The sequence below is a fragment of the Panthera pardus genome, unplaced genomic scaffold (assembly GCF_024362965.1).
Source record: "Panthera pardus isolate Hobbes unplaced genomic scaffold, ASM2436296v1 HiC_scaffold_16, whole genome shotgun sequence".
Taxonomy (NCBI): domain Eukaryota; kingdom Metazoa; phylum Chordata; class Mammalia; order Carnivora; family Felidae; genus Panthera; species Panthera pardus.
Window position 1 is genome coordinate 102,988,504 of NW_026526721.1, and position 6,577 is coordinate 102,995,080.

At 34.8% G+C, this 6,577-nt stretch overlaps 1 non-coding gene and 1 pseudogene across 1 annotated transcript; one reads left to right on the forward strand and one right to left on the reverse strand.

Moving 5' to 3' along the window:
* The first annotated feature begins 777 nt into the window (after window positions 1-777).
* Window positions 778-909, forward strand: LOC128777503 (small nucleolar RNA SNORA72). The gene has a single exon (XR_008422750.1). It is a non-coding gene; the product is annotated as a small nucleolar RNA SNORA72 (small nucleolar RNA).
* An 840-nt stretch (window positions 910-1,749) lies between these two features.
* LOC109262077 (E3 ubiquitin-protein ligase FANCL-like) lies at window positions 1,750-4,253 on the reverse strand (annotated as a pseudogene).
* Window positions 4,254-6,577: the final 2,324 nt, after the last annotated feature.

The window sequence follows — 6,577 nt, forward strand, 5'->3', positions numbered from 1 at the left end:
GAATAATATTTACATCTCCCAGTTTTCCTTGCAACTGTCTATGGTTCTGAACTAAGATTTAACGGATAGAGGAAGTGATAGATTCAACTTCTGGGTCATGCCTGTAAAGGGAAGGTAATAGTTTTCACTTCTCCTTCTTCCGACTTCAGACTTCTGCCTGGCATGCAAAAGTAGTACCAGAAGATTAAATATTTGCCCCTTCCCCTTATTTTCTTAAGAATTAGCATAATTTAAACAAGATCCCTAACCTCTTTCCTCTTCCTTTTCCCCTAAGGGAAAAGTTAGTTGCTTTTCCCCTAAGTTGCTTATAGCAACTAAGTTGCTTATAGCCTTCAAACCTCTTTGCGAGAATTCTTCAAAAGAATTTTTTAAAAACATTGTTGTACAATTTTAGGTAACCTAAAATTTTTCAGCATGAGCTTAAGGGGTTAAAATTTGTGGCAATTATATATATTGACATTTTTAAATAAAATACATCATTCTTTTAAGTAAATTCACTACAAACTCAACAGTATAGTAATTTGAAAGCTACTAACATCCATTTAAAAATATATGAACAACCTCTCTCTATTTTTTAATTCCAGTGTAGTTAACATACAGTATTATAGTAAGTTTCAGGTGTACAATATAGTGATTCAACAATTCTATACATTATTCAGTGCTCATCACGGTAAGTGCACTCTTACTCTCCTTCACCTATTCTACCCAACCCCACCCCCACTGCCCATCTGGTAGCCATCAGTTTTGAACAAGCTCTTTTTCAAAAGTCAAAAGTGTCTGCAAATATTTTCGCTCTTCTGATTTTGCAATAATTCTTGCAGGCTAAACATCTGCTATATTAAGACCGTGCATGTGTCCCCAGACCTAGTTATTTCCCTAAGTCTGGTTTTATCAATGCTGGTGATAAACCAAGTCTGACTCATAAAATAAAACTTATGTAGGAGATGTCTCTGACTCTAGGTATTTGATCATCCTTGAAAATGAAAGCAAAGCAAGAGTAATAACTTTTGAAGATAACCACTGCTAATTTGATGATTACCAGTTGCTATTAAATGAATTATAAAACTAAAAAGTAATTAAAAAAATAAAAGTCAAAAGTTTTAGATCATTATTTTTCTCCTTGAATTCATATTTGCATTCAACTTCCTTCACAAAATTTTATCCTCACGTATTATATGTTTATGCTTGAGTGTCATATATTGACCATCATTTTCCTACTCTGTGTCACGAAACCACATATATATATTGAAATTAATGTTTTTAGATTCTCTGTAATACAAGACTCTAAGGTTAAAAAAATGTCTCCTAGAATGACTCAACCTTACAATTGTTAAATAAACACAATGACCAAAACAACATACAAAAATATTTTGATGAAAAATAATAAATATAAAAATAAAAGATTTATTAGACATTCATCTCTTATTGAATTAGAGAATTTTAAACTATATAGCAATGGATTTATAGATGAAAAATACTCATTAGTAGAAGGAGAAAGGGCACAGCATCAATTATATTCAAATTTTTAAATCTCTATAGATTTTATTTCTGAGAAGTGCTATTCCTATTAATGAGTAGACAGGAATAGAGTGAGTTTTGTTCTAGTGCTATCATTTCATTCTTTGAATTCCTCCTGAGTTTTTATTTTTTTTAATTTTAATTGTTTTAATGTTTATTCATTTTGAGAGACAGAGAGAGAGAGAGAGAGAGAGAGAGAGTGAGCACAAGCACAAGTAGAAGAGGGGCAGAGAGAAAAGGAGAGAGAATCTCAAGCAGGCTCTGCACGGTCAGTGCAGAGCAGGATGTGGGGCTCGATCTCATGATCCGAGCTGAAATCAAGTGTCTAATGCTTAACCAACTGAGTTACCCAGGTGCCCCCTCCTGAGTTATTTTTTAAAAATCACATGGTATCTATCATGAAAAATAATTTTAAGAATCCAATAGCTGACAACACTGACAATTAGGTCCTCCTTCAACATTACTGCAAGTAAAGAATTACAGACCACTTGAGTTGCAAAGGACTTTTTAAACCCAATCATTAAAGTTACTTACTTTCTCATTTCTGGAAACTACGCTTAAAACCTTAACCCATACTTACTAAATGACTATTAAGTATTCCTGTTTTTTTTTTTTTTAGAAATACCTTAGTTTTCAAGCTCTAATTGGACAGAATGGTTCCCCATAAAAGTGGAAATTTCACATTATGGTTTTTTACTATTAACTAAAAACTATATTAATACAAAACTTCAATATTTGATAGTCTGAAAGTGCCTTAAAAAGGTAACAGATATACGAAGAAATGGATACTGATATGACATTATATGCATGGATACTAGAATACACCTAGATTTCTCTTTATATACATACATAGTTTCATTTCCCTTTTTTTTCCTACGCAATCTCCACTCCCAAAGTGGGGCTCGAACTCCCGACCCCAAGATCAAGAGTCACATATTCTACAGACTGAGCCATCCAGGCACCCCACATGCAACTGCATTTAATGTCTGAAAATGACAGTTGGTAAGCATACATTTGACAGAATTAGAACAGCAAATCATCATTTGCAAAACAAGGAACTAATCTTGGTTGAATACAATATTTAACTTGGGGCATTACATCCTGACTCCATTTGGATAACACTTATCATAAATGCAGTTTCTAAGAGTACATTTTAATCTATTTTGTAAACATTAACAAATTTAATCTATTTTGTGCAAATTAACAACCAAATAAAAGAAAAATGTTGGGTTACTAGCAAAGCAGATCTAAAGAAAGCAATTTCAGCGAATGCTGTTAAATGCATTACTCCTAAAAATTCATAACACATTCCTGTTAGTTAATATATATCTAATTAGTACCTTTTAGGAATAAACAAATGAGCGGAGAAGTGGTTAATGAGTGACAGCCAGCAGACTTCACTTTAAGGAAAAATAAATACAGATATAGAGTAAACAATACTATTGTTAAATGTTAATGAAAATGATTCTTTTACCAGTCTGAATAAGTGTTTAACAAAAGACAAAATACGTACTCATCCCCAATTCATTTTATGAACCCCATCAAAATTTTACCAGTCTAGATGCTCAATAATTTAAAATCTCCATCTTGACACACATACAACTTCTATAACTGGTATAGAGGTCACAGACTTAGAATGTTCTACAGGATTTTGTCTTACAATTTCCCAGTTTACTCTTAGTGAGGAGACAAAGGCAGATGTGTATTATTATGGGTTCACCATTCTTTTTCTCTTGACATTAGTATGTTTTGTTTTTTATTTTCTCTGAAGATATCAACTAAAATCTTTTCGGTAATTTCTAAAGTTTCTAGTTCTTCACAGAAATGTTACATTCGTATTTCAGGGTTTCCTCCCAGACATTTCCAAGGTTATTGGCTCACCACAATATGGACATTCACCAAAAATGATGTTAAAACTCTGTCTACTAGTCAGTAGTCCTCTTAACCACTCATAGAAGAAAATTTGAAGCTGTCCACGTTGGGAATTATGACACACTTGATTAGGAATGGCACCATCCAGTTGATAGGCATAATAGATCTCACAATCCATAGAAAAATCAGATTTTTCCAGGACACCATGAGCTGGAAAATCTATTTCTAAAACATTTTTCAAATTTTGTAACAATTTTCTGGATTCCACAAATGTATGTTTCCACATAGCTTAATTCCCAGAGATTTTACCATATGGTCAGCTCCAAGAAAGCAGCACTCAGGAAGTGCAGTAGAATGCTTCATGTCTACTTCTATATTTATTGAAGCATTATTCCTTAATGCAACTCTGCATGCTGTCGTAGTCCATGTAGACTCTTCTGGCTCAAATCCCCAAGTCTTCTCACTGATTTCATCCATAACACCCCAGAATGCCTTCAGTGATTCTGACACTGACAAAAAACTGACTTTGAATGTTTATTAAGGAGCTCTGTGGCATCCAAGAAACATAAAATAAAACACCTATTCATCCTCAATATCTGTTCCTTTGCTTTGAAGATATAATATTGATCCAATTCTTAGAAGTAAAAATGAAATTTTTTGCTTCCTTTTTCTTGAATATTTGAAAAACATGCCACTGAGACATACACAAAGGCACAAGTGCATGAAATTAACCACCAAGCTTACCAAGAGTGGTATAAATGCAGAGAGCTTGCTTCTAAGCACATGGATATTTCTCGAATTGGTCTTATCATATCTTGAGTGTACAAGTTAAGGAAAAGAACCTTGTCATGGGTTTGTCACCCAGGAGAGATAAGGTGCCAGAGCCCCCGAATTTCCTGCTAATGGTCAAGGGACTCTCTCACAGAAAATTAATTCTTTTTAAAAGAGTCAGGGGATAAAAGGGACTAAGTCATTGAATGAAAATTGCCATTTCTCCTGTTTCTAATACTCCGTTTCTAAAAAAAAAATTTTTTAATGTTTTACTTTTGAGAGAGAGAGACAGAAAGCTGCAGAGGGGCACAGAGAGAGGGAAATACAGAATCCAAAGCAGGCTCCAGGCTCCAAGCTGTCAGCACAGAGCCTGACACGGGGCTCAAACTCATAAACGGTGAGATCATGACCTGAGCTGAAGTTGGACGCTTAACTGAGCCACCCAGGCGCCCCATCAAATACTGTTTCTAATATTCTGTTTCTAATGTCATGTTTCACTCTCCACTGAAAAACACATGAGATAGCAAAAGACACAAAGCTTTCCTGTGGGTTATAAAGGTACCTTGATTAAAGAAAGCTTCTCTAACACCAATGACAATAGCCAAATTATGGAAAGAGCCCAAATGTCCATCAACTGATGAATGGATAAAGATGTGGTTTATATATTCAATGGAATACTACTTGGCAATGAGAAAGAATGAAACCTTGCCATTTGCAACAATATGGATGGAACTGGAGAGTATTATGATAAGTGAAATAAGTCAGTTAGAGAAAGACAGATATCATATGTTTTCACTCATGTGGAATTTGAGAAACTTAACAGAAGACAATGGGGGAAGGAAAGGGGGAAAAATAGTTTCAGAGAGGGAGGCAAACCCATAAGAGACTCTTAAATACAGACAGCAAACTGAGGGTTGATGGGGAGGGCAGGGAAGAGGGGAAAATGGGTGATGGGCATTGAGGAGGGCACTTTTTGGGATGAGCACTGGGTGTTGTATGGAAGCGATGAATCTTAGGAATCTACTCCCAAAGCCAAGAGCACACTGTATACACTGTATGTTAGCTAACTTGACAATATATTATATTTAAAAAATAAAAATAAAAATAAAATAAAATAAAATAAAATATAAAATAGCATAGCTTGTAGTTTGGTCCTTCTGAGGTTTTACTACCTGGTAGATGCAACATAGTAATAAGATCTGTGATGGGGGAAAGGTATAGTTGTAAAGTAAGGAAAGTCTACTGTAAAGGAGGAGACAGGAAAGTCGGGAGAGGTAAGAGTCCTCTAACTCAAACACATCTTAGGCAAACCAATTACAAGAAAGACTCCATATTGAAGCTGAGTCTCCGGACATTGATGCTCTCAGAACTTTTCATGCTGGAGTGAGTACCCCTAGGAAGGTTTTATGTATCTCTAAATGTACTTGCACCCCAGTTTAAAAACCACCATTATTTAGCATGTGTTAGTGATGATTAAAATTTTCCAGCTAATTCATGGGCTGTAGAGTATCTAAGGGTATCTGACAGAACTGGAAGAGTAGGCATGCTCTAGGAAATCCTTGGCTTACAGGTATATGGTCCTATGGTAATACCGCTAGATCAATAAAGGGACACAAATTTATATCATTTTCTATTGGGAAGGGGTGGCTGCAGTTTTGGGTGGGGGAACTGCATCATTCAGAGATAGGAGAGCTTCAGATGTATGAAATGGGTTGATGGGCATAGTGGAGACAGTTTTCAAAGTACTGTTCAGCTTACAATACCTTATGTTTCTTTGGAAACTTCCCTTGATACATAAGGTTCAGTACTCATCGATCATATCTATAATACACAAACGTGTGCCCCCAAGAATAGATAATCGATTCTGGGATTGATACCCATAAACTGAGCCAATTAAATCTTCCAAGGAATTTGAAATTTTGGACAAAATTCACTCAGAACGTGAATTGTTAGACCTAAGTCACCTTAATGGCAGAATGCTTTAAAAAATATCTATTTCTTGAAGCTTCCTGATTTCTGACATTCCAGAGGTTAAGGTTTTCAGTAGTTCCTTATAATTCATGCAATAATACAGCATTCCTCTTAGTACCGTTTTTAAAATTTAGGTAGTGCTACATAAATAAGTAGATCAATGAAACAGAATGGAATCCAGAAATAGATACAAATATGTATGAGAATTTAAAGTATTATAAAGGTAGCATTCTAGACATTAGTAGAGAAAAGAAGTGTTCAATAAATGGTGTAGAGATAACCTCATTCCTTTTACCAAGATAAATTTAAGATAGATCAAATACCTCAATGAAAAAAAAATTCATTAATTATGTCAGGAGGATTTTCCTGGTTTGTTTTCTTCCAAGATTTCATTCAAGGTATGATTTGGGAGGCTGCCTTTTGGGGAGTTATACAAATTTTGCAA